At 41.3% G+C, this 27,466-nt stretch overlaps 1 protein-coding gene across 3 annotated transcripts in view; it reads left to right on the forward strand.

Annotated features, from left to right (window-relative positions):
- The window catches only part of ARHGEF3 (Rho guanine nucleotide exchange factor 3), a 297,522-nt gene that overhangs the window by 190,582 nt on the left and 79,474 nt on the right, over positions 1-27,466 (forward strand). The gene's annotated exons all lie outside the window — the stretch shown is intronic.

The raw sequence follows: 27,466 nt of genomic DNA on the forward strand, positions 1-27,466 counted from the left end.
GTATTGGCTCCAGCAGCCATCTGGGACAGCTTTAGTTTAATCTTTAACATTTTACATTTTTACAAGGAGAAAGTATTCAAGTATTCATGTGCTACATGTGCAATTAGAAGTTACTTAAAATATATATATATATTTTATATATAACACATATATATAACACAAAGTCAGCCTACTTCTTAAAGAGCCACAGCCAAAAGTTATAAAGTCACTTCAACAATAAAGAAAAAGGATAAACTAAAAATACCACGTCACCAAGAGGACTTTTCCCCCCAGAGGTTTCTCAGTCAGCTGGAGCTTTGATGTCTGGCCTTTGTCTGAACAGGGTGCTTGCCCAAGAGTCAGCTGTGGCCACCCTAGGGAGAGTTCTGTGATGAGCCATGTTGGGGAGAGAGGGATGAGTGGGCAGGTCTGTTTCTTCTAGATATCTCTGCTCTCCATCACTTCACCTTATGTCGGGTAACCTCCCAGGACCAGACGAATGTGTGTATTGCGGTGGCGGTGGGGGAGGGAGGGGGGGACAAAGGGGGTTAGTTGATGGAGAAGAGAGGGATAAGAAAAGAAACTCTTCTTTGAAGGTAAAAGCATTGGATTCTAGGCATCTGCGAGGAATCACTTAATGTCCAGGCTGATTAAGTCAGCTGGGTGCCAGTCTCTTGAGACTGGTATGGATTCCATCCTTTGGTGGGCCAGATCACTCAATTCCTTAGAAGAAATGGCATGAGAATTCTTGACTATTTTTCTAGCTCTTGTAAAGTATGTAACTGGTGCTAAATTAACCAGGTCCTCAGCAATAAGATCCAAGTTAGATCTGCTAATTGAATCTTTTTTTTTCTAATCCACATTAAAATAAACATGTATATAACTATTAAACCAAAAATGTATGTATCCATGTGCATCTTAAAATCTCACATGCCTGGATGGCTCAGTTGATTAAGTCTCTCACTCAGTCTCAGCTCAGGTCTTGATCTCGGGGTTGTGAGTTCAAGCCCTGCATTGGGCTCCACACCCAGTGTGGAGCCTACTTAAAAAAATAAATAAATAAAAATCTCACATTCTAATTGTGGTACATGGGCCGTGTTTAGGGAAACATTGTCAGAAGTGGGATGAGCTTTGGGGAGGATCTGGGTTCAAATATTGCCTCCACAACTAACTTAATAAGCTAAGGACTTAACCTTCTTAGTCTTGAATTTCCTCACCTCCAAGTAGGCTTATTAGTGGTTCCTACCTTGTAGGGCAATTGTAAGGATTATCTGAACTAACATCTATAAAACATAATGTGTGTAGTGCTTACAAATTATTAGCCAAAAACAAAAAAACGGTCTTTGCAAATAGTAAACAAATGCCGAGATCTTTATTAAATACATCTGTAATAGATATTGTCATTCTTTGGTGATGGTTCAGTGCTCAATTTCTTGTTTTGGAAATTTGTATGTGTGTATGGGGGGGCTGTTCCCCTAAACTGTCCCCTTTTGATCCTTTCTAAATTAACATTTTGGCTATGATGCATGGAATTACCTATTTCAAATCAATCTGATGGCTGAAAAAGGCAAAACACAGAATCAAAGCGATTACATAGCTATTCTGAAATGCACAGAATCATACCCAAGAATTTTTCTAATTAAATGGTCTTTGTGGGGGTGAAGTCTCTAGTATGAAACTATGTAACTAAAGCCTTAGAAACATCTCATCAGATTGTGGGTGCTTATGTTTAAATTTTGTATCACATACATCTGCTCTGGCTCTAGCGCTTGCTAGTTAACTTTGTACTTAGAAAAGTGAAGTTTCCTCCCTCAGCTACTTGGCTTTTAAGTGACTGCCTTAATGGAGAAAGTGGGAGAGTGGGAGCCGGGCAGAGTTGATGGCAGCTAATTGGGTAAGTTGTGCCTCAGTGGAGGCCATGGAAGATCTCACGTAACTGAACAAAGTAGTGTGCTGTGGCTGAAAAGGTGATTTGGTTTGGGAAGCCCACCCACAAGGACACTCCCAAGTTCTCCTTTGTAGCTTCCTTAGAGCCTCTGCCTGATTAGCTAGTGGGGGTGACTGAGCTTTCCCTACCATTGCTACCATAGGCAAAGACTCAAACCAGGTCCATCTTTCTCTGTCTTGCAACTGAGATAACAAGTGATGTACCTAGGGATCTTAATTTGTCATTTTGTTTTACCCTGAACTTGATTAGTTCAGATGAGGAACTGGAGGTACTCATGTATTGGAGGTTAAGGAAAGGGTTTTCAGCAGTTTTGCAGCCTGGAGTGTTAATTTAAGCATTCTTCAGATCCCGTAGATACATTCTGGGGCGATACATTCTGGGGTTGAAGACTTTCTTTGGCATTGCATAATTGTGTGTATGTTAATAACAGGAACCTTTCCATATCCATCTCACTGTTTTTGAAAATCTTTTCTATTTCAATAAATCTTCCTACCCATGAAATTTGATAAAGCAACATCCTAAAAATTCTTAACTTAAAAAAAGAAAACATTTTAGTCTTTAATGAAATGAGCGAAAGAATAATTTTTAAAAATTTTTAATAGATTGTATTAATTTTCTAATACATCAGCAAGTGAATTTCCAATGTATTCCTGGCTGCAGTTTCAGTCTTTCAAGAGTAGAATTTGTCTTCTCAGTTTTAAAATTAGGTGCAGTAAAGAAATTCCTGGGAACATGAGTCAGGACAGAGCTGGGTTTCCATCCTGGTGTCTCAGACTTTTATTGACACTTATGAAGCTTGCTGTACTAAGTCCCTCAGCAAATGCACACTTCTAATCTCATGCAAAAGACAAATGTATAAACAGTGAACAGGGGATGTGTGTTGTAATAGAGATGCTTTAAAAGGAGATGTTTGATGGGAGCATACTTGGAGCCTCAACCTTCTAGTCTGTAAAATGTACAAACTGGATGACATCTCTTCTCCTTTCCAGCTTTCAAACTATGAGCCTGTGGGAATACAGACCATGTCTTGTCCTAGAACATTTATTTTGCATGATCACTGAGTAGTAAATACACCGTCGGACACGGTAAATATTTATGGCCCCCTGAAGCCGAGTGTTTTTTCCTATTGCTGACCATTGTTGGATGGCTCTAAGCACGGCATGGGTTTTTCATTAGAGTATAGTGGAGAAAGTCTCCATCTCTCCCATGTCTGGGATGGTCTTAAAAAGTAACCTCTTGGCCTCAAATTGCTAAAAATATTTACCTACCAACAGGGTGGGCTGCTGGAGCTGCATCTCATTCCCCATTTCCTCTTAGCAACTTGAGGGAAAACGTAGAGGATGACACACTGCCAAGATGAGATAATGCCTGGGATGTGGTGGTTGAGATCATCCCCACGGAGCTTCCTGTCAGATGCAGCTCTTCCGGTCCTGAGAGCACTGGGATCCTATGGCATTCTACCACTTTATTTTCCAGAGTTTGCAAACCTGGGGACCAGGCTCATTTTCTCAATACTCTGTTATAGGAAATCACTCTTTTTCCCAGGGCGGTGAATGGATAAACGTGATATTTTGCTGTGAGCTATCAGATTCTAAAGGAAGATAGCCATCTCAGGTGAAAGGGTCCTTGTAATGGTGCATTGATGCACGCAGATCCAATCAGTAAAACCTTAGTTACCAGACCCCTTGAGATTTGGGGAGAGGGTGCAGGGGGTAGAAAATACATTTAAATAACCAAGCCCTTATTCTTTGTGTTGTTGCTCTATATTTTAGGTAAACTTTCATTTTGGAATAATTTTAGATTTACAGAAAATTTGCAAACCTGGTAGAGTTCCTGTACACCCTTCACTCACCTTCCCCTAATGTTAATATTTTCCATAACCACATTCATCAAAATCAAGAAAGTCATGTCGATACAGTATTCCTAATGGAACTATGATCTATTTGGATTTTACCACACATTCTCCTTTAAAAACCCAAATTAAAAAAAACGAAACACTAAGTCATACATACACACCTATACATGCACCACTACATAAATAGATATAAAATCCTACTTTTAAAATGTATATATGCGGGGCACCTGGGTGGCTCAGTTGGTTAAGCGACTGCCTTCGGCTCAGGTCATGATCCCGGAGTCCCGGGATCGAGTCCCGCATCGGGCTCCCTGCTCGGCAGGGAGTCTGCTTCTCCCTCTGACCCTCCCCCTCTCATGCTCTCTGTCTCCCATTCTCTCTCTCAGATAAATAAATAAAAAATCTTTAAAAAAATAAAATAAAATAAAATGTATATATGCAATGACACACATTTATCCCATTACATAATAGATACTGTGTTCTCCTGTCTGTTGAGACAGATTTTACAAACTATCATTTGCCACTGTGGGATGAACATCAGTCACTGTGCTTCGCTATATTGCATTGTTGGCCTCTTGATGTTTCAGGGCTGGTTGGCACCAGGAATCAGCGCTTTTTTGAGTCCTCAGGTCAGCTTGCCATGGTTTTTCTAGACCTTCTCACATCTGCACTTCAGCTGCTAACCTGGTCAGATTTCATAACCATGCAGTAGGGCTTCTCAGAATTATGGAAGGAAGACTACCTGTAAATGAGTTTCATGGACCATCTTAGTATGTGGATTTTATGACTTTTTTTTCAAAAACCTTTTTATTATCTTATTTTCCAGTTTTTGATAAATAACAATGCAAAGGTTAGTGATAATTTAAGTAATAGAATCCAGTTTTAATATTAAAAAAATGAGAATGGATATCTGTCTTATGTAAAGATTTTTACCAGAAAAAGCTCACCCTGGTATTATGTTCTTCCAGTGTATTTAAATTATCATTTTAACTGTGTAAACATTAACCTATGTGAAATTTTAAATTATTTTCCCCATGATGTTTTTTTTTACAGGCTTTGTAATAATATTTGTGTATTGTAGAAAAATTGGGAAATATAGACAAGTTTATTTTCTGTATCATTATTTTGAAAGGCTACACAATATTCCATTTTATGGCTATATTTCGCACATATAGAATGATATTTAAGTTGTTTCCATTTTTTAAAATATAAATAGTCCTGTGGTAAGTAGTCTTTGCAGCTATAGTTCTGCACACATTCAAAAGGCTGTCTTCCCAGGAGTGAAATTATTGAGCAAGAATATACACTTCAGTGTATCTTGATGGCAATTCCCACATTTAGCAGTGTTAGAAATATGAGCTTTTCCACCTGCTGAAGGAAGCTATAGCCTGAGGTTCTAGAGTAGAGTTGTCTGAGTGGCTGTTTGCACAGCAGCAAAGGAAACAGCCCCTCCTGGACCATTCTGGTAGTGTGTTCACACTGGGGGGAATTCAGCAGATAAAACTAAGCCTTTTCAGGTGACTTACTGACTCCTGGGAGGGAAACTGTTTGTCAAGACCTGTTGCAATTTGTTGTGACCTCATCTGCTGGGGGTGATGGCCTTGGAACCCAGGGTTTACGAGAGGCAGGCTCCCACAGGCTCTGGCCACCCCACCCCACCCCCAACCCCGCAGCATTTCCCTGCCCTGCCACTTCAAGCAGCTTCATGACATAGCCTCTTTAATGAATAGTCATCCTCTTCGATTCCCATTGGTAATTATAGAACCCATCCTCATGTTTTCTGCTGGGTGGACTGTTAGGCAAAACTTCTTGGCAAGTTTTCTAGCCAGTTAAAAGCGGAAGACTAATTCCATTGAGCAGTCAATTCCAGTTAGCTCTGTTGGTGGGATTGTGGAACTAATGCTGGACCAGGAGGCAAGGGTTTGATCCCCCGGGACCCCAGGGAGCCATACTCTTCTCTCAGTATGGTCGCAGAGTAAGAAAATGGATTCTGCTTGCTTCCTCTCCTTCCTTTTAAATAAAGTGTCTTAATTAGACTCTTCTCTGGGCTATAGGCATCACCATTCTCTTTTTATTTGTATTTTAAAATTTTTAATTTTTAATTTTTAAGTATTTATTTTACGGACATATCATTGACACACCATATCACATTAGTTTCAGGTGTACAAAATAGTGATTCAACAAGTATATACATTATGCTATGCCCACCCCAAGTGTAGCTACCATCTGTCACCATACAACACTATTACAGTAACATTGACTATATTCCCCTATGCTGTACCTTTATTCCTGTGACTTGTTCATTCTATAACTGGAAGACTGTATCTCTCAGTCCCCTTCACCCATGTCATCACTGTTCTTTTTAATCAACAATTTAGTGCCAGTCTTTTTCAAAAGCTCAAAATAAATTTTCTGAACATTCTGATTCTGATCCTGACTCTTCGCTTTTTTAGGAAATCATTTGTTTGTCAAATAAAGCATACTTACTGCAGACTCTGCATCTCTGAAAGCATGAGTTCATGCTGAATATTTGGAGGATGGGGCATTGGGAGAGAGTGAAATAAAAACTATGTAATGCAGACGAATTTTTGGCCTGTACACAATGTCTTTGTCTCATCTGGTTGTCTTTCATAAGTATCTTCAGAACCAGTGTAGATCATTCAGAATAGGACAAAACAAGAAAAAAAAATTCCAAGTGAGCGGGGAATAGGTTGAAATCCCATTTGGGATTTCAGGCACAAAATTGTGTCGGGCCCATGTAGGGACTCTGGGTAAGTGAGTGAATGAATCACTGAATGAATGTGTGACACAGTTCATTAGAGTAATCCCATGGTGGGATTTAGAATGTTTCAGAACTCTCTTTTAATTAAAAATGTCAACTGTCTCCTCACTGCCCCCCAAAAGTAATAGATTGAAGTTAGTGTAACATTTCTGTGTGCAAAGAAAGTATGAAGGAATCCTAAAAAAATCCCATCCTAAAGAAGGCTACTTTCCCTAAAAGGAATAGATGGCCTTTATTCCTTTAGAAGCTTTTCATCAACTATTGATCAAAAACAAGCATCTGGTTTTCAATCTGTTTCTTCCTAAAATTGCTAACAGTATGCAGTCATGAGGAGTTGACTTTTAAGCATGGGGGATTGGAAGATTGGGTGAGGGGGGGAATGGAGGCAAGGAAAAGTGATAAAATGGCTTACACTAATCAGATGTAAACATGATACCTTTGCCTGCTGAACTGTGTCAAGAGGGAATTTTTGCTGCAGAAACTCTCACACTAAGCACCAGCAGTTTTCCTAAGAGAAGTGATTTTTCTCTCTTTGGGGAAATTGAGGAAACCCAGAGTTAAGTCGTTTTTTCCCTGTATGAGAAATCTTTCTTGCACAGGAAGTCCTTGTGGAGGTGTATGATTCAGCTTCTTTACTCTTCTTCCCAGAAGTCAAGAGTGAACGGAGGATGACTCAGCCACAGGGCCCTTTATCAGGCCGCATTTTAGCTATCCGGCCTGGGCTCTGCTGGACCTTACAGGTCATCTTCTGTCTGTGGGAAAAGTAGGGAGAGGGTTGTGTGTTTAAGCCTTTCTGCTAAATCTCAATAGTTCTTTCAAGGGAGCAATATGGTCTTTCCATGTGGCTTAGGCCTTTGGAAGTGGAAATAGCAATTAATTAAATAATGAATTACATTTTACTCTGAATTAATGCTTTTATTTAATATTTAGCATGTCTTATAATTGTTTCATTTCCATGCATGCAATATGGGCATACATCTGTTTTGAGAAAGCCTAATATTAAAATCATAAACACAAAAATATTGATAACTTAGGGTATTTACATTCAAAATACTTTTAGTTAAGGATTCACTACCGTTAGTCTTTAAAGAAAAAGCACCCTAATGCACTTATTTTTCAAATGTTATTTCTTTATTATAGTAGCATTACATAGATGTTGTAGAAAATTATAAAATAAAGACAAACTTAAAGAAAGATTATTTTGGGGCGCCTGGGTGGCTCAGATGGTTAAGCATCTGCCTTCGGCTCAGGTCATGATCTCAGGGTCCTGGGATCGAGTCCCGCATCGGGCTCCCTGCTCCTTGGGAGCCTGCTTCTCCCTCTGCCTCTCTCTCTCTCTCTCTGTCTCTCATAAATAAATAAATAAAATCTTTAAAAAAAAAAAAGGAAGATTATTTTTTCATGACTGTACTACCCAGAGTTACTCTTCATATTTTGGCATACAGCTCTCCTGAATGTAGAATTAGGTGCACATGCAAATAGGGGGACATGATGTGCAGATAGTGTTTTGTGGTTTCTTGTTCTTGCACATGAACATTATTCTTGCTCATACATACCTGCACCTTATTTTTCTTAATATCTACATAATATCAAATTGTTCAACTGGGACCTAACTTTATTTAATTAATCCACTATTCTTGGACATATAGCCTGCTTCCAGTTTTTCTTACTATAAACTCAACTTTTTACAATAATGAAAGCTGCTTTCTACTTCATACCCAGTGCTGTATGGAGCATTTTCCCATGTAACATCTCTCTTTTTATTTAATTCAGGTAAACTTCATTTAATATAAAAGTAACTATTTTAAAATGTGCACTGGCACCTGGTTGGCTCAGTCGGTAGAGCATGCGACTCTTGATCTCGGGGTAAGTTCAAGTCCCACATTGGGTGTAGAGATTACTTTTAAAAATTATTTAAAAACTCAAATAAAATGTGGTTTCTGTAACTCCGAAGAGCGATCTTGCAATAATAATAAGTGAGACTGGGAATCTGCATTTCTAATACGTTCTCTAGGTGGTTTGGATATATAGCTAGTTCCTGGGCACACTCTAAAAAAATTAATTAATTAAGTGTACAAGTCTGTGGCATTTAATACACTCACAATGTTAGTGAAACCCTTGCTTCTAGTTCCAAAACATTTTCATCGCTCTAAAGAGAAACCCCATACCTGTTAAGCAGTTACTCCCTCTCTCCCTCTCCCCAGCCCATAGTAACCAACCACTGACCTACTTTCTATCTGTTGGTTTACCTATCTTGGATATTATCCTATAAATGGAATTATGCAACATAGGACTTTTTGTGTAACATCTCTTTTAACCCTCACAAACCCTGTGAGGTAAGACCCAGGGAGGTTGAGAGTCTTGCCAGGGATTCCAGTCCTGCAGGATGAGGACTTGAACGCTGCTCTTTCTGGTCCTGAAGTCTCATCCTGTGCCACTGTCCCAGGCTTTCTCCCTAGGGTCCATAGACTCTGTAGTATAAAGTGCTCCCTTCTTTGTGGCCTGTTGACTTTAGCATCACAGTTAGGTGATTGGTCCTTTTCCTCTGCTTCTCACTTGTAAAATGGGAAAGCTTAATACCGTGGTTCTCACATTTTAAGGTCAGTCAGCACCCCACTGAGGAGTTGCAGAGTTTCTGACTCAGGTCTGGGAAGAGGCCTAAGAATCTGCTTTCCTAACAAGTTCCCAGGTGATGCTTATGCTATGCTCCCGGGACTACATCCTGGGAGCCACTGGTCTGACAGATACGATGCAGAAGAATCACTTCGTTACACTTACCTCCCGATCCGAATGCTTGTGATGGCACTTAAGAATACTGAATATTCAGAAAAATTGAACAACTATCCAGCTAGGCGAGTGTGCAGGTGTGAATTACACTGGAGGCTGAGGAATCTCCTGAAGTGTGATCCAAAATTGCATTTGCATCCCCAAATGTATGTTTTAAAGAACATCTGGTAAGATTGTAAATGTGCATATCCTATGATCCTGCTTTATACATGTTTGAGCTTCAGAGAACCAATCTCAAGAATGCAGAAGGAGGTGTGTCAGGGAAACGAAAGGCAATGATTTTTGTAACAGAAAAAGAAAAAGAGGGGCGCCTGGGTGGCTCAGTCATTAAGCGTCTGCCTTCGGCTCAGGTCATGATCCCAGGGTCCTGGGATCGAGCCCCGCATCGGGCTCCCTGCTCCGCGGGAAGCCTGCTTCTCCCTCTCCCACTCCCCCTGCTTGTGTTCCCTCTCTCTCTCTGTGTCTCTCTCTCTCAAATAAATAAAATCTTTAAAAAAAAAAGAAAAAGAAGAAAATCAAACTATCCATAAATAAGAGAACAAATAAAATACAGTGTAAGGGATGCTAGATACAGTTAAGCTTTTAACTAGATCTATATAAAACAACATGGAGGGAGTTCAAAAACAATGCTAAGTAGAGAAAATAGATTTATACTCACAAAATAGTGCTACCCATTATTTTGTGTGCCTGGAATAAATACACTGGTAAAAATTAATAAATTAATAAATTAAAATTTATTTATTATTTATTAAAAATTAATTAATAAATTGTCTTCAAACAAGATATACAAACAGCCAACAGGCACATGAAAAGATACTCAGTATCAACTGTCATTAGGGAAATGCAAATCAAAACCACAATCATATACCACTTCATGCCCACTAGTGTGGTTATCATAAAAAAGGAAAAAAATTAAAAATACAAGTGTTGGGAAGGTTGTGGAAAAATGGAACCCTCATGCACTGCTGGTAGGAGTGTAAAATGGTACAGCCACTATGGAAAGGAGTGGCAGTTCCTCAGAAAATTAAATACAGAGTTACCATATGACTCAGTAATTTCATGCTTAGGTATATACCCGAAAGAATTCAAAACATGGACTCAAATACTTGCACACAAATGTTCATAGCAGCTTTATTCAGAATAGCCAAAAACTGTAAACAACTCAGGTTTCCATCAACTGATGAATGGATAAACAAAATGTAATATATCCAAACAATAGACTATTACTCAACCAGAAAAAGGCTGAGTAATGAATCCTGATACATGCTCCAACATGGGTGAACCTTAGAAACATGCTAAGTCCAAAAAGCCAGACACAAAAGATCACATATGCCATGATCTCATTTATATGAAATGACCAGCACAGGCAAATCCATAAAGACAGAAGCTTAGTGGTTGCCAGGGACTGGGAGGAGAGGAGATTTGGGGCTTTTTTTGGGGGGTGGGTGATAGAAATGTTCTGGAATTAGATAGTGGTGATGGTTGCATAATAGTGTAAATATACTAATCACCACTGAGTTGTATATTTTAAAAGAGTTAAAATAATGAATTTTATCTCAGTTAAAAAAATGTTTGTAACAATAAGTGGACTGGTAAGATATACACCTAACCCATAACTGTAGTTGCCACTGGGGTGGCTAGAGGTGGGATAGGGGACTGAGGTGGTGGGAAAGAAAGTACTGGAAGCAACTTTAACAAAGCATTGAATTCTTAATTCTGGATAATGGGAATGTCAGCAATTATTATATATTGCTCATAGCATTTGCTATGATTTTTTAAATTTCTAAAAAATATATGTATATTTATATGTAGTTCTTATAAATATACCAGATGCAAAATACCCAGAGCATGCGAGCTTAGCATGAGGAGAGCTGCCTTCTTGTCCATCTCAGACTTCTGCCCACCTCCTAAGATCCCACTGGATCCTGGCCCTCTAGTTGGTAAACTCTTTCCGTACAGCCTCCACTGGTCCCTCTTGACCGAAAGCATCGTTACACCTCCTGATTTAGGAGAAATGTCAAGGTTCTTGATTCCCCAGTGACTCAGCAGATATTTACCCTCCTGACTCCTCCCAGAGCCTGGACAAAAATCCTCTTTCCTGTTAGAGAATCCCTTGCCACCAGGTTCACCCAAAGACTGCTTAAGTTAGATCCAGAAAAAACCAGAAGAGTACCCATTCTGTTCCTATGAATATGATGACTGGTTAATATGGAACTGCAGAGAAGACCTTAACTTTTCTTAAAACATACTCTGTTCTGGGAAGAGATCATCATGTCTATTTACCAGGCCTCATAATAACTGAAAATGAAAAACAAAACAAAACTGAATGATAGATGAAAACTGCAGACTTCTCTCCAAGTAGTCTAATGCAGGTATCATTGAACTACAGCTAGATCTGGCCTACTCTCTGTTTTAAAGATTTATTTATTTATTTGAGAGAGAGAGCGTGCGCATGTGTGCAACATGTGATCAAGTGTGGAAGGAGGGGCAGAGGGAGAGAATCTTCAGACTCCCTACTGAGCACAAGCCCAATGTGGGGCTCAATCTCATGACCCTGAGATAATGACCCAAGCTGAAACCAAGAGTCAGTTGCTTAACCAATTGAGCCACCCAGGTGCCCTTGGCCTACTGTCTGTTTTTATAAATAAAGTTTTATTGAAAGACAACCACATTTGGGCGCCTGGGTGGCTCAGTTGGTTAAGCGACTGCCTTCGGCTCAGGTCATGATCCTGGAGTCCCGGGATCGAGTCCCGCATCGGGCTCCCTGCTCAGCAGGGAGCCTGCTTCTCCCTCTGACCCTCCCCCCTCTCATGTGCTCTCTCTCTCTCTCTATTCTGTCTCTCAAATAAATAAATAAAATCTTTAAAAAAAAAAAAGAAAGACAACCACATTTTTATTTACTTATTGTCTATGTTTTTATACCGCATCAACAGAAATGAAATAGCTACATCATGGCCCACAGAGCCTAAAATAATTATTATTTGCCCTTTACAGGAAAGTTTGCCAGCTCCTGGTCTAATGGTTAGAAATGTGGGCTCTTTACTCCAAATACTCTTAGAAGGTAGTTAAGAGACAAGATCTTTCCATCTTCTTATCTTAAAGTGAGGATGACACTGAAATGCAGAGAAATGGAGTGAAAAGTCAGGGTCACAGAGCCAATTATTGCCTGAGGGTTAAGAGTGTGGACTCTGGAGTTAACTGCCACTTACTAGACTTACGGCCTTGGTTGTGTCATTGGAGGTTACAAAGCCTTGTTTCTTAAACAGTGTTCTTGAGAGGAGTAAGTGAGATAACTCAGTTATTTCATCAGTAAATATTTATTGGGCTCCATTCAGTGCCAAGCACTGCTTGAGGTGCTGGTGATATAACAGCAAATGTGAAACACAGAATTGTAACCCAGATGGCATATAACAGTAAATTGGTCTTGAAATGGTTGGGCAGGGGGACAGGGAGAGAGATGGGGGTTAGAGATCTATTATAGCTAAGAGTTCAGGTAGGCCCTTCTGAGGAGGGGTCTTTTGAGCTGATGCCTCAATGACAAAAAACAGACAGTCTGGCAGAAATTTGGGGGCAGAGGAAACAGCCAGTACAGACATCCTGGCTGGCGATGAGGCTGCTTGGTCGGGAAGGAAAGGAGGCTGTGCTCCATACAGCCTTGTGGGTGAGGAGGAGAGAAGCAGGAGGATGAGGTCTGACAGGTCAGTAGGGCCAGATCCCATGGGGCCTCATCAGTTATGGCAAAGAATTGGGATTTCAGTCTAAGTGCAGTGGAAACCGTTGGAAGGTGAGTGCTGTGATCTAAGTATTCAGGTGATCCTTCTGGCAGCTGTAATGTGGTGGGATTCTATAGACAAGGTTTGCAGCAGGGAAAAGAGTTAGCAGGCTATTGCACAGTCCAGGTGAGAGAGGAAGGCAGCTTGGGCTGGGATCATGGCAGGCAAGGTGGAGAGAAGTAGATGGATGCAGTGAAACTAATGGAACTTGCTGGAAGATCAGATTTCATGTGATAATGTATGGGAAATGTTTAGCATGGGGCCAAGGACCCAGGATCATCATCACCGTCATTGGCACCATCCCCACCTTCTCCTCCACCATCACCACCACCGTTATCATCTTGAGGAACAGTGTAGCGTTATGGTTAAGAGTATAGACTCAAGCCACATTACTTAGGTTCAAGCCGCTTAGAAGCTCTGTGACGGTGGGCAAATGACACATCCTCTCTGTGTTTCAGATAACTTCCCTGTAAAATAGGGGGGATCATAGTACCTTTCTTCTGGGACATTGTAGAGTACCATAATGTACTCAGCAGATAGTAAACCCTAAACAGTGTTGCTATTATTTGGAGGTGGGCAGATGGTCCTATATTTGGTAGCTTTGGTGAATATTGCTAAGATCCTCGCATTCTGTGGATATCATCCTTAGAGGTCAAAAACAAACTCTTCTTTATGTAACCCATTGATTGTTGAGGCTGACAGGAGGGCTCTCTCCTTGACCTCTGAAATGCGGCCGTTCCAGAGAGCCAAGACAGCCCCACTGTTTGTTAGAACATTTTAGCTGCAGGCTTTTCAATCAGCATTCCAAAGATGAAAAGGCAACGAAAATGTACAGGGATTTCCACAGAAGAGTGTCAGAGTTCTGTGCCTGCTCTGAAAATCCATATCTGGGTGGGGGTTGGCAGGCTTGTCATTCAGACAGCATTACTTCTTACAGGGAGGCTGGGGAAGGGCATCTCATTGTTCCATCCTAAGCAGACCCTCATTTCAGCTGTAGGGCCTCAGAGGTAGCAAAAGCTTCCTGACTATTCCAGCTATGGGCTTTGAACAACCTGGGCCAAATAAGGGGACATGTTTGTCCCAGTCATATATCAGACAGGGGACCAGCTTCTGGGAGGTGAGAAAAGCCCCTGCTTGTAGACTTACCTGGAGCCCAGACGAACTGTGCCCTATAAAAGTTGTGCCATATGAAAGTCTGTCCCAAAGATATAGCAGTATGCATTCCCCTTCACCCACAGCCACAGAAGAGATCTTGTCAACCTTTCTGAGCAATCAAAAGAACAATCAGTAGCAACATGTGGTAAGATCTGCTAAAACCCAGATCTTTCTCACTCCTACTCAGAAGCAAGAGCCCACAGATGGCAAGTTTTACTTCTGGGCCAGAGTCCATTCCTTTACCTGAGGGCTGGGATCTTTAGAACTTCGGAGGCTCTGGGTATCTTTTTCTGCAACCGCTTAGTTGGACAACTTGTTTCTTAGCTTTAAATTATAGAGAAACAGAATGGCATAGCAAAACAAACACCCGGCTTTCAAAGCCAGTCATAGCTGGAGTTCAATCTTGGTTTTATCACTTAGTATTTGTCACCTGAAGCAAGTCATTTAACCTCTCTGAGTCTCAGTGTCTTCATCTGAAAACGAGGGATAGGAATAAACACAAGTGTATTTGTAAGATAGGATCTTACTAAGTTATCTACTGTGTTGATGTTTTGTTACTTTACGTGGACCTTACATCTGAATATCTGCAAGATCTCGAGGTTAGGTTATGTTCTTAATTTTATTTATTTTTTATGTTGTTAATTTTAAAACCTCTACTGGCATACTAACAGCATGCATTTATTGAGCACTTACTATGTGACAGTCACTGAGCACATTCACAATGTGTTTGATTCTTAGAATGGCACTGCAAGGTGGATACTATTATATCCCCATCTTACAGATGAGAAAAATGAGGCTTACCAGGTAAACTAGCTCACCCAAGCCACAGACTAGAAAGTGGCGAGCTGGGGTTTGAACCTGGGCCACCAAGTCCTTAACTCACTCTACTAGCCCTTAAAACACTCATGCATAATAAGTGGCTTTGCTCCTCATGAATGTTTTCACACTAATCAGACACACAGTCATACAGAGATGGTCACTGGTCCTTTGCTTCTTGCTTTCTAGGAGGTCTTATATATTATGGAGATTAGAGCTTTCTGATATGATTTGCAGATATTTTTTCCCAGTTTTCCTTTTGACTTTGCTTGTGATGCTCTTGTCATTTTGTTTGCCACATAGAAGGGTTTTCTATTTTATTATATTTTAGGATAAAAAGATCTATTAATGTTTTCTTCTGGACTTTAGGTCATTGAAAATTCTTCCCTACATCAGGAACTTTGCCCATCTTATTCTAGCACTTCTATGTTTTCGTATTTACATTTAAATCTTTGATCCATTTGAAGTTTATCCTGGTATACAAGGTGAAATACAGGTTTAAAAAAAAAACTTGAAAAAACACTTCAAAACAAATTACTCTATCCAAATGTGGTCAGAGTTTGTGTTTGGAGAGTATCTGGAGTAGTGTATCTTCCTTTAAGAATAAAAGTAGGTTTATTGGTGTCACAAGTGATAAGTAGGAAGTTGTTCACAATTCTAATTAGACCTCTAGCCTGAAGCTTGAGTAGGGGTTTTCCTGTCCACTGGGGTGGTCGAGTGCAGGGTGGAGGGGGGAGCTCAAGAGAGGACATTCAGACAAATGAAACTTCTGAGGTAGCTCTGGATACTCATGAGACCTCTGACTCCTTATGCCATCAGTTTTCAAAGGCTCACCTGTGAAACATCCTTAACATTTTTCTCTTTGATACTGTTATAAAATGATTCCTCAGCTATTCTAGGCTTGGTTTTGGCAAAAAAGTGTTACTTTATCAGTGGGTGGTCACATTTGGTTCCTGGCTTCAGGGAACTTACAATCTCAATGAGGGAAGCAAGAGTTAGATATGTAATATAAATCCTGAATAATGCATGGGGGTAGGAGGACAAGTGCTCATTTATATGGTAAAGACCTTTTGTATGTATTTGAACCCAAACTCTTTCAGTTGCAAGTGCCAGAAACACAACTGAAATTCCTTTAAGCAGAAAGGGAATTTATGCTGATGTAACAGAAAAGTCCAGTAGTTACTGGCTTCAGGCATGGCTGGATCTAGGTGCTAATTTTCCTCAGAATGTCCTCTCTCGCTCTTCACCTCTCAGCTTGTCTTTTTATATGTTGCCTCCATTCTCAGATATGTTCTCCTCTCCTGGTGGAAATATGGCCACCAACATCTCTAAGCTTACCCCCTTCTAATTTATAGGTGCTTTCTTGCCCAGTTCTTCCTGCAAAAATCCCAAGCCTGGTTCTCATGCCCTTTCCTGAACCAATCACTGTGACCAGAAAGAGGGGGTTGCTGATTGGCAGTCCTGAGTCACATGTATTCCCACAGGGACTGATGGGAATAATGGGCTCAGTCCCATTAAAACCACAAACACTGAGGTGGGCAGTTTTCCCAAAGAAAATGGAAGAACTGTTATTAGAAGAGGGAGGAACCAATGCTGAGCACGTCAAAGCCCCAGAGTGCCCCACAGCACCGGCTTCCTGTCCTCAGAACCCTTGAAAAAATCGACTCCAGGTGCCAACAACATAAGCAATGAAAGTCATGATTGGAGCTGTCTGTTAAACCCATAAAGATGAAGGCTTCCTGGGTGCTGTCTTGTGATAATCAAGAGCAATAACATTTGCCAGTTTTCACCAGCGTGACTAAATAAAACTAAACAAACAGAAAACATTGCTGCCTGTCTATTACTGATGATGGGTTTCTGAGATTCTAATGGAATTTGTTGGGAAAGCTACCATTGTGTCATCAGGGTTTGTTAAATACCAAAATCCAGCAGAAGAGAACATATGGGAAGATTGTTTCCCTTTCTCCACCACTGACTATGGTTTGGGGAAAGAACAAGGTCTTGAATTGGGCGAGCACTTAATTTGGTGCTTTTGCAAATGACAGTCACTCATTCCACACCTGAATATTCTATAGATAGTGAAGAAACATGGCATGAAGTGCAGGGCTCTTTATAAATGAAGCAATCTGGCTACTTTGTTGGCTGTGCCTCATGCTTCCCATGCATTATCGCATTTGGTTCTCACAATAACCTTACGGACTGTTCTCATCCCCATTTTATAGGTGAGGGAACTGAGGCTCAGAAGGATCCCCTCACCAGTGTCCCAGATCAATGAGTAATTGAATCAGAATTCAGACTCAGGTGGCAGCTGGACTCCAGCATATGGGTTCCTAACAGTGCTCAGTAATTAGCTGGCTGTGTAACCCTGACCTTGTCACCTCACAGGGTTTCCTCAATTACTTTTTGCGGGTGAACCCTTGGGTTGTTAGAACTTTAGTGATGCCACTAAAGTGTTCTACTCTGAGAATCCTGGTATATAATAATGATAGATTTCTCCAATCGCTTTCCTCCCACTTTTTCCAGAAAACATCCACAGTTGCTAAGACGGACCGAATAGCATTCCATTCTTTTCATTTTATCTTTAGGAAGGAAGGCAAGTAGCCAGGATGTTGACCAAGTTGGCTGTCAGCTCAGAATTTTACAGTTGTCAATAATCTTTAAAAATAGTCCGATCTGTGAGAGCTGGTAATTATATACCTGTGTGTAAAGGGTTCGAAGGCTGAGCTTTTAAGCAAATCTGGGTTTGAATCATAGTCCTGCCACTGTGACCTCAAAGAAGTTGTGGAGCCTGTCTGAGCCCCAGGTTCCTCATCTATGACGGGGTCATCAGTAGGTCTGAGCTCACAGGGCTGTCATGGGGATTAAAGGAGACGAAGTGTACAAAGTGCTCCGCACAGTGCTGCCCCTAAGAAGTGCTCAGGAAAGGCCATCTGCCAGTCATATAATCATTGATTATTACAATTATAATTAACTTCCTATTTCTTGTCCTCACTCCTCCCCCTCCAAAATAAACTCCAGCACCACAAGATCGCCATTTTTATCACTGACATTTAATAGTTAAACATCCTTTTCTTTGCAGTGGTTTGCAAAGCACCTTGTAATTTCCTCTCTTCCTAATTCCTGGAATTCTGTTTGTTTGAACTTGAATTGTTTAAAGCTCTCTGTTCAGCAAACTCTCCTTTGTGTTTTTTCCTCTGATGTCCAGAGGCTTTGAAACAGTAGCTTTTCCATAATCTCCCACAAAAGTTGCACTAACTCCCTGAAGGGTCGGTGGCTTTAGTTCAGTCTTCTCTTCCAGCTGGCTGTCTGGCTCCTTCTGTTTTCATTCTTTCCCTGAGATTTTTTCTCTTTGTTTAGCTCTTTAAAGGGGAATCTCTTGCAGGCCTTTCTCTAAAATATGCTTGCCTCCTCCATTCAAGATTAAGCTGTTATCTTGGTGACAGGTACTGACGAATACCACATAGAACCACACATGGTCACGTGGCCTGGCTCACAGATTAGTGCCTTTTTCAGGTGATAATGATCCCCCCTGGCAGTTGCAGAAGCTTTGTCATAAAAAGTTGATTATTTATGGCAACCCTGGTTCTGGCCATTAAAATAACCTGGGAACTAGTTAGTTGTTCTTTCTCCTCCCCAAGGAACATCTCTGGAATTCATTTATGGCAGAAGAAACACACAAGGGCACGTATCAGGTTTTTTAATCAGAATAACCTCCCATCTGTAAGAGCATTTTATAGATTCCAGAGCATTTCCATGTACATAATCTCACAGTGAACTTGTCCCTGGATGCTGGTCAGATATGTCTGTCCAGGGGAGGGGAGGGCGGGGAGGAGGAGAGTGAATCCAGGATGCCGAGCTGTGGCATGGGATTTTGAGGCGATTAGCAGTCCCTTAGATGCACTTAGGATGTGCCTGGACTGAGCAGTGATAAGAAGGAGAACCGCATCTCCTGCTTTCTGGTGCTTCTCTCAGTCATGCTAATAACAAACGATCTGTGAGAGGATTTCACAAGACTCAGAGGGAACCTCGATCATAAAACAATCCTTTATAGATTCATTTAAGCTGTCTTTTTTTCCCCCCTCTTGTGGTATGTGTAAGACATCCATCTTATATTGTAACATTTTACTCAGCATCTGCTGCAAGGGGAAACTATGGGATAATGCTTGCTTCCTGATCAAAGTAGGTGAATTCCTAGCAGAGGTCATTGGAAAGGTATTTCAGGGAGGACAGGAATATTTCTTCCTTTAGTTTTAGTAGGCTTCCAAAGAACAAGGAAAAAAAAAACTGATTTGAAGAAACTAATGGTTTACAATATTTATGGCAACACCACTACCCGCAGTTGTGACGCACCTCAGTTCAGTGATCACCCCTGCAATTTTTTTCATTATAAAAAGAACATAACCACATGGTCCATAATTGATACAACCATGATTTTCGTTATGTGTGTTTTTCCTGCCAGCCTTTGCACATGTATACATATTGCGGAGGTGCTCTGATAAATGGCTTTCAAACTGCTTTTTCTTTTTTACTGTAGCATTTTTCATGTTGCTTGGCTTCATTAGTATACTTCTTACTGTTTACCGTGGATGTCCCGTAATTTAATTAAACATCCCCTGTTGTCCAGCATTTGGGTTTCAAGGCAACTTAGCACAGGACTGGAAAATGTGGACTTTGAAGTCACCCACCTGACATGATTTCCTGCTCTGCCACTTCTTAGCTGTGCCAATTTGGGGACTTGCTGGGAGAATGAGAATACTCTCCTCGAGAGGTTGTTTGGATGGATATAAAACGTTTCGTATAGTTCCTGGCATGTAGTGCATGTTCCATATTCAATAGCTAGTCTTATTATTTCTATTTCATCACTATTAAATTGACAGTGCACTGAAAATATTTCCTTTTGGAAGATTTTCATTTCGTAAATTCACCACGTAGGAAAACTGGGCCGAGACATTTGCGTAATTATATTGCTCTCGATGTATATTGATGTCTCTCGATATCATAGTAGTTTTCACTGTCACCAACAATTCTGAGTGTGCTATTTCACTATGCCCCCACCAGCACTGGAAACTATCATTTGCTAAGTTGGACAATTTAGTAGGTTAGACATGATGCCTTGTGATCTGACCACATGAGAGAAGCAGAGAGAATAGTATAATTAGCACCTCCACTCACCCAGCATCCAGCATCCATAATGGTGAACCTCTTCCCAGTCTCACCACACCGTATTTTCAGCATCCTATCATTTCAGTCATCAGAACTTCGGCGTACGTCTCTACCTGATAAGAACGTTTTATTTTTTTACGTAACTCCCGCGGCTCATCACACTTAACGAGACTAACAGAATTCCCTCACATCATCTAATATTTGGTCCAAAGTCAGATATCCCCAGTTCAAATTTGCCTTTGGACTGCATCTTAGGTGATATGGAGGGGATTCTTGTTAATTTGTTTCAGAGAGGTTCTGTGTGGGGTGCCTGGGTGGCTCAGCCGGTTAAGCTACCAACTCTTGATTTAGGCTCAGGTCATGATCTCAGGGTTGTGAGATAGAGCCCTGCATCAGGCTCCACGCTGGGGATGGAGTCTGCTTGAGATTCTCTCTCTCCCTCTGCCCCTCCCCCGATCCCCCTCGTGCATGCAGTGCTCTCTCTCTCTCAAAAACAAACAAACAAAAAAGAGATCCTATTTGGAAAAAAAAAGAGGGGAGAGGGGCTGGCTGGCTCAGTCAATAGAGCATGAGACTCTTGATCAAAGAAGTCCTATTTGAATCAGGATCCCAACATGGTTCACCTGTTTCTTACAACTGTTACTCTGTAAAACTTCCCCCTCCCTGTGTTTTCCCCCCTGCTATTGATTGGTTGGAGAAACCAGGTCATTGATCTTGTGGAATGTTTTCTATCCTTGTTTCGGAGATTGCTTGGTTGCTTTCTCATGGTGTGGCTTAACTTTTCTTTCCCTCCTGTTTTCAGTAAACGGGTAGGTGGATCTAGAGGTTTGATATATCAGCACCATCCTTAATTTTAATGGGGTATTTTGAGGGGACACGCTCCCTTACAGTCTTTCCCTGAGTGGAGTCTTATGCAATTATTACTGGCCTCCCTTGGCAGTAGGAGAACCGCACAAAGCTTCTGTTGATCATTCAACTAGTTGGAAGGAGTTTAATATAGGAATAGGTGATTATATTAGCTTAAAAATACTCCAGTTGTAGTTAGTCATTGCTCTGGAAGTCATTCTTTCTTTGGTTCAGTGTCCTAAAAACAGATTGAGAGAGAGGTGTGGACAGGCCCTACCCTCCAGTTCTAGGTGGGGAGGTAATCAGAAGAGGCACGTGGCTGTAGTCTGTTAAGTCATTTCAGAAGCTTCCACCTGACAGAACGTGGTTAATGAGTGGTATTAGTAAGAGTTGTTAGAAATTCAAAGAAGAAACCATTTCCTATGAGGTGGCTAGATCCGGGAGGACTTCTGAGAAGAAAACCTTGGTCTAGGATTTCACAACTGGTGATTTTTGAAAGGCAGAGAAAGATAAGGGAGAGGCTATTCTGGATTCGAGTTCAAAGACACACAAGATTTTCCAGTGTCAGCCAATCCATCCACTCATGTTGACAGCCTTCCGTACTTGATTTCTGAGACTTTTTCTGTCCTTTGTTCTTTAATTTATTCAACAAATCTTTATAGAGCCCCTGTTATGTGCTGGCCTTTTTTGTGGCATGGGGACATGGCTCATGAGGCAACCTGCCTCAAGGAGCATCAGCTGGGAGTCAGAAGACCTGAGCTTACTCTGAAATCTTGTTTTTAGAACAAAAGTACAAAAGGAACTCCTCGAGGTTATTGTGACTCCTGGTATCTCCAGAGGGAGACCCCAACAGGTTTGACTGAGGTTAGAGCACACGTCACTTTTCCTGGGAAAAAAAAGACTCTACTACTTCAATAAAATTTATATACAAATAAAAATATATATCCAACTAGTTGGGAAATCCAACTAGTTGAAATGATATATACATATAATTTATTATATAATATGTATTTTATATATGTATATCTTCTTTTTTTTAAGATTTATTTATTTATTTATTTGAGACAGAGAGAGTGAGAGAGAGAGAGCACATGAGAGGGGGGAGGGTCAGAGGCAGAAGCAGGCTCCCTGCCGAGCAGGGAGCCCGATGCGGGACTCGATCCCGGGACTCCAGGATCATGACCTGAGCCGAAGGCAGTCGCTTAACCAACTGAGCCACCCAGGCGCCCTATATGTATATCTTAAATTTTAAAATTCTCTTACCTTCTTTCCTCTCTTGTCTTTCTTATGGAGGCGCTTTATCCTTTGAGCTCTAAAGCTAAGCTGGAAACTCATGAAACAGTATCTGTCACTGCCCTGGGCAAGGATACAAATGAAAACAAGAAGAATTCTTTAGCTCTCAGACAGCTCACCTTTGTTCAGGTTCCAAGCGCGTAGGCTAGAGGCAGAGGGAAGGCTTACCTACGGTTATCCCGCGGGAAGAGGTGTGCTCATTCACATGGACAAGAACTCATCTTGAGATCGAAAATGGCTTATGATAGAGTGGGCGGCTGGGAACAAAGGAAATTGTTAGCATTTTTGGACATATTCATTCGTCTGCAGCAGCTTCTCCTCTATCAGTTTGATCCAGGTCTGTTTTCGTTTGATTTCAATTCTGTCAGCATCTACTGAGTGCTTGCCGTGTGCACTAATGGTCATTTCAAGAGGAGGGAGTTAGCTTCCTTCCCCATTACCTCCACCCGCCGCCACCCCAGAGCACCCCGAGGAAATTTACAAGCTAAGTATGTTCATTGTGTTGCTCTGCAAACAGTTTCAAACGAACCTCCTGTCATTCCACCCCGCATGATTCCTCTAAGTCCCTCTCTTCCCCTTTCTCTTTCCCTATCACGTAACATTCAGTAGAATTTCATTAGCTTCAAGATGAAAGGGAATTGAGGAGTCACCCAGTTCTGGGTTTATTAACTCCTTCCCCCCAACCAGGAAATCCAGACAGAGGACCACTCACATCTTGGCTCTCTTGTCCCTAACCTTCTGGGGTGTAAAATGTCAGTGGCTAATGTTCCACAAGACTTGGATTGAAAAGCTCTAATCCAGTACATTCAGTTTGATCAAAACAGGATCCAGGAAAGTTAAATAATTTGTCCACAGCTGCTGGGAGTCTGTGGGTAAACAGGGACTGAAACGCAAGGCTGCTTGAGCCCACACACATGTGCTGCCTATACAGCCACCTGCCCATGTTGTGGACAAGGATTGCTGCTGTGGGGCTTTGGGGTACGCTGAGGCCAACGACGTTCCATCTTTGTGGGGGGGGCTGCAGCGGCACGGTTAAAGCCATCAGTGTCCTGAGCAGACTAAGTTCTGGTGTGGATATTTAGTAACTGTGTGACCTTGAGCGAGTTACTTAACCTTTCTGAGCCTCTGTACCCTCATCATAAACCAGAGAGAGTACCCTTTCAGCAGGTTGTGAGGACTCAGTAAGATAATACATATCACACGCTTGTCACAGGGCTGGCATAAAGCAAATTTTCTAGTGTTTCAGCACACACATGTGAACTCCCCGGATCGCAGTGGTTCCTTTTTGTTCTCTCTGAAGTTAACTCACATCTGTCTTACTCCATTTTTTGGAAAGAGAATCCAATAAGGAATTTTTGATCTGGGGATGTGGCAAACATGTACTCTACTCTTAGAAATTGTTTAAACCACTTTGTTTCAATGCTGTCTTTTCAATTGTTTGGTTGGTTCCCGGGCTTTAAGGAGATTCTTTCCTCCTCCAGACTTACCTCCTCCAGACTTACCTCTTTGGGACCATAATAATTCCTAGCTACTGTTTATAAATTACTACTATATGTTAGCCTCTTACCTGGCTTCTCTCTAATCTCACCTCCACCCTTTGAAGTTGGTGCTATTATATCCAAATTGCAGATGAGGGCACTGAGGCTCTGAGAGATTGAGTAACTCGTGTGATGGTTGAAGATTATTGAAGACTGGAAGATGGAGGAATACACTTGTGTGACCTGCAGTTTTCTGGATGTGAGATTATGTCTGGGGGGACTCTAGCACTTGGGATTTACAACTGTCAGGGACCTGAGTGGCCATCCAACCCCTTTTTGACCAGCAGGAGAAACTGGTGAGCAAAGAAGTCATAGGACTTGACCAAAGTCAGTGTAGGAGTCCAGGGCTAAGATTTGAACCTAGGTTTCCTGACTCTTGTTTGATGTTCTTATAATCATATCATATAGGCTTGAACCCCTGACCCTTAGCATCATAGTCTCTGGTATCAGGACACCTGCTAAGTTGCAAATGGCCTGAAAATAATTAATGGTCTACTTTGTGATTGGAACTGAAGGTTCTGGAAGAAAAGTACTTGCATTTGAATCCCAGCTCTGCCATTTACCAGCTCTGTGACTTTGGGCAAGTGAACTCCTTGTACCTCAGTTTCTCCCTTTATAGAAGGACCCACCTCATTGGATTGTTGTGTCTGAGATATGTCACGTAAAGTCAAAGCACAGTGCCTGGCAGAAAGCAAACTCTCAGTGAGCCTTAGCTAAGGTCGTCATTTGTTGAGTTCCTGGCACTTGGCAGGCATTTTTCGGCCCTGGGGCTAGAGCCCTGAACAAGAGAGTCATGAGTTTTGCCCTTATGGAGCTTACAGTCAAGTGGGAGATACAGATGTTAGAGAATAATGAAGCTTATGATTTGTTCCTTAAATCTAGTTCCATTTATTTATAGGGCACCGTTTAGAAGTTGCTACAGTGTATCTTTCTCTTTAGTTTTCATTTTTATAAATGTGTGACCTCAGCATCAATATTTTGCACCAGAAGGTTGGCCTGGGGTACATAGAGCCCTCAGTCCCTCAGCCCCTGGTGCTCAGCACCACATGCCAACAACCATCTGTGTGTTGCATCCAGAACAGAACTGGCTCTGGTCCCTCCACTTGGACATAAGCAGCCTATCCGAAGGGCAGAAAGGAATGACTAGGGAAAATCCATGAGGCAGTAAGACTCCGTCACTGAAGGAACAGACAGCTCTCCTAGTCATAACAGGCCTCTAGGAAGAGGACACAGTAGGAACCAAATGTTGTCATACAGATAACACAAGCACCATGTGGCCCATTACCTATTTTTAAGTAACAGTGGTATATTTCAGGCCTGTTCCATCCCGTGTATAATGTAGCTGCATTTCCTTTTCGATGTTTTTTTGCTCATAGTTGATCTTACCGCTGTTTAGATCTTGCTTTCTTGGCCGTTTGATATTAAAGGAATCTGTATTCCTCGTTGCATTTCTTGGCAAATGAGGACATCAAGCTGAATTTTCTGATGAGCCCGTATAAAATATTACCGTACTGAACTAACCCAAAATGTGGGCTGCCTACAGCAAACATGCTGATTTTAGATAAGGATGCTTTCATCAGTAGATGATAATATCAGTTTTATTTTCTTCCCGGAAATAAAATAACATAAAACTGAGGCAGTACTTCATGGACACTTCAGTCTTTGGGTTTTGATAGAATCACAGAAGGTAAGCATCTGTGTTTAAATCACCTTATTTTACAGTTCAAGAAACTGGGCCTTAGTGAGTTTAATTGACTTGTCCAAGGTCACACAGCAAATTTAGAGGTAGAACCAGGATTGGACCCCACATCTTCAAATTTAGGTCAGTTCACTTTTTCCTGTGCCACTGCTTTTATGTATGCACAATGGTCAAATTAATAGTTGAAATCTATGGATTTAAATGAAAGAATGATTAACCTCTCTAGAAGCAAGAAGGGTGGAAAGATCCCCAAATCCCATCTTTTCCTTTAAAAAAAAATTATCTATTTATTAGAGAGAGAGAGAGAGAGAGAGCACAAGTCAAGGGGAGGGGCAGAGGGAGAGGGAGAAGCAGACTCCCTGCTGAGCAGGGAGCCTGAGATCATGACCTAAGCTGAAGGCAGACACTTAACCGACTGAGCCACCCAGGCGGCCCCCCACCCATCTTTTCCTTTCTAATTCATTAAGAAAAAAGAGAGTAGGAAAGGTTAGTAACAATATGGATTATGTGCTTACCTTGTGCCTAGAACGCTGACATACACATTATCTTATTAAACTATTCAGATATTTTATCTCATTAAAGCCTTGAAACTCTCATAGCCTCATTTTACAGATGATTACACAGAGGTTTGGTATGGTTAAATAAATTGCCCAAAGTCATATAGTTAGCAAGTGGAAAACTTGGTGCTTGCATCTAGGCTTCTTATTCTAGAGCTTGCATTTTCCTATGTTCTATGGGGAACTGAAGGATGAGGTGTTCAATATTCCATAAAGTTGTACTGTAGAGCCAGGGTAGAAGGGAAATTTCCTGTTCTTCAAAAATTAACATCACAAGGTAATGTGTGTATAATTATTTTTCAGTTTACTGGTGCAGTCTGTAGGTATCTTTTTTTTCTTCACTTTGTAACTGTGCACCTTTCATATTAAAAGTTTCTCTAGGGAATGGAAATTAATTTGGAAGGCTCCACAGATGCTTGGCCTCCTCTGGACAGGTAGGAGGGAGGGCGCTGGCCTCTCTCTGCTGAGCTCGTAAACTGAAGTGTCTAAATTCAGGAGTGATGCCAGGTGGGGTGGGGGCGAGGAAGGGAGGAAAGGGATGTGGTGTTTGGAGCCCATAACTCAGGAAACGTGATGGCACCTAATTTCAGAGTGGCATGAGGCAAGCGCTTAGGAAAAGAATAATGAGCCATTGTTATGGGCTTTTTTTCTTTAATGGGTGGGTTGTTTTTATAAAGTTTTATGAACAGGAAACTGAAGCAAAATGCTGATGCCTTTGGTTTTTGAGCCCGGCCAGCATCATTTTCATTTTTATTTTTGAGTGTTGGTGACAGGCACTTCCTTTAACACTTCTGGGGGTAAAGTGTAACAAGACACCCCAAACCACATTTTATAACAGCAGAACCCAAAAGAAGAGTTGTAGTTTCAGATCTTCTCGATAACAGCATGGGACAGAATAAGATCCCTCCCGACTCAGAGAGAAAGATACCTCTTTCAGAAGCCAAGGTAGTCTGCAGAAAGTTCTCCCTTTAAAAAACTCTAGAAAATTTGCCCAGCATGTGGAAAATCTCTCACATGCATTGAAATGGGTCTCACTGTGGCAAAGAAAATACTGATCAAATTCCCCTCCTTCCCTCGATCATAGAAACCCAGCCTATCCAGCCATTGCATCCCCTGAAGTATGACCTCATCTTAAAGAATGTGGTCCTATCTATTGTGCATTTTGAATGCACTGGACCAATGTTTCAGGCACCTGGCTGCCAACTTCAGAGATGTTAAAATCTGTTTTGTTCCTGCAGGGCGTTTATTCATTGCTTACCTTGTAATAGTTATGTC

This window comes from Mirounga leonina, unplaced genomic scaffold, assembly GCF_011800145.1.
Source record: "Mirounga leonina isolate KUSES-001 unplaced genomic scaffold, KU_Mleo_1.0 Mir_94, whole genome shotgun sequence".
Taxonomy (NCBI): Eukaryota; Metazoa; Chordata; class Mammalia; order Carnivora; family Phocidae; genus Mirounga; species Mirounga leonina.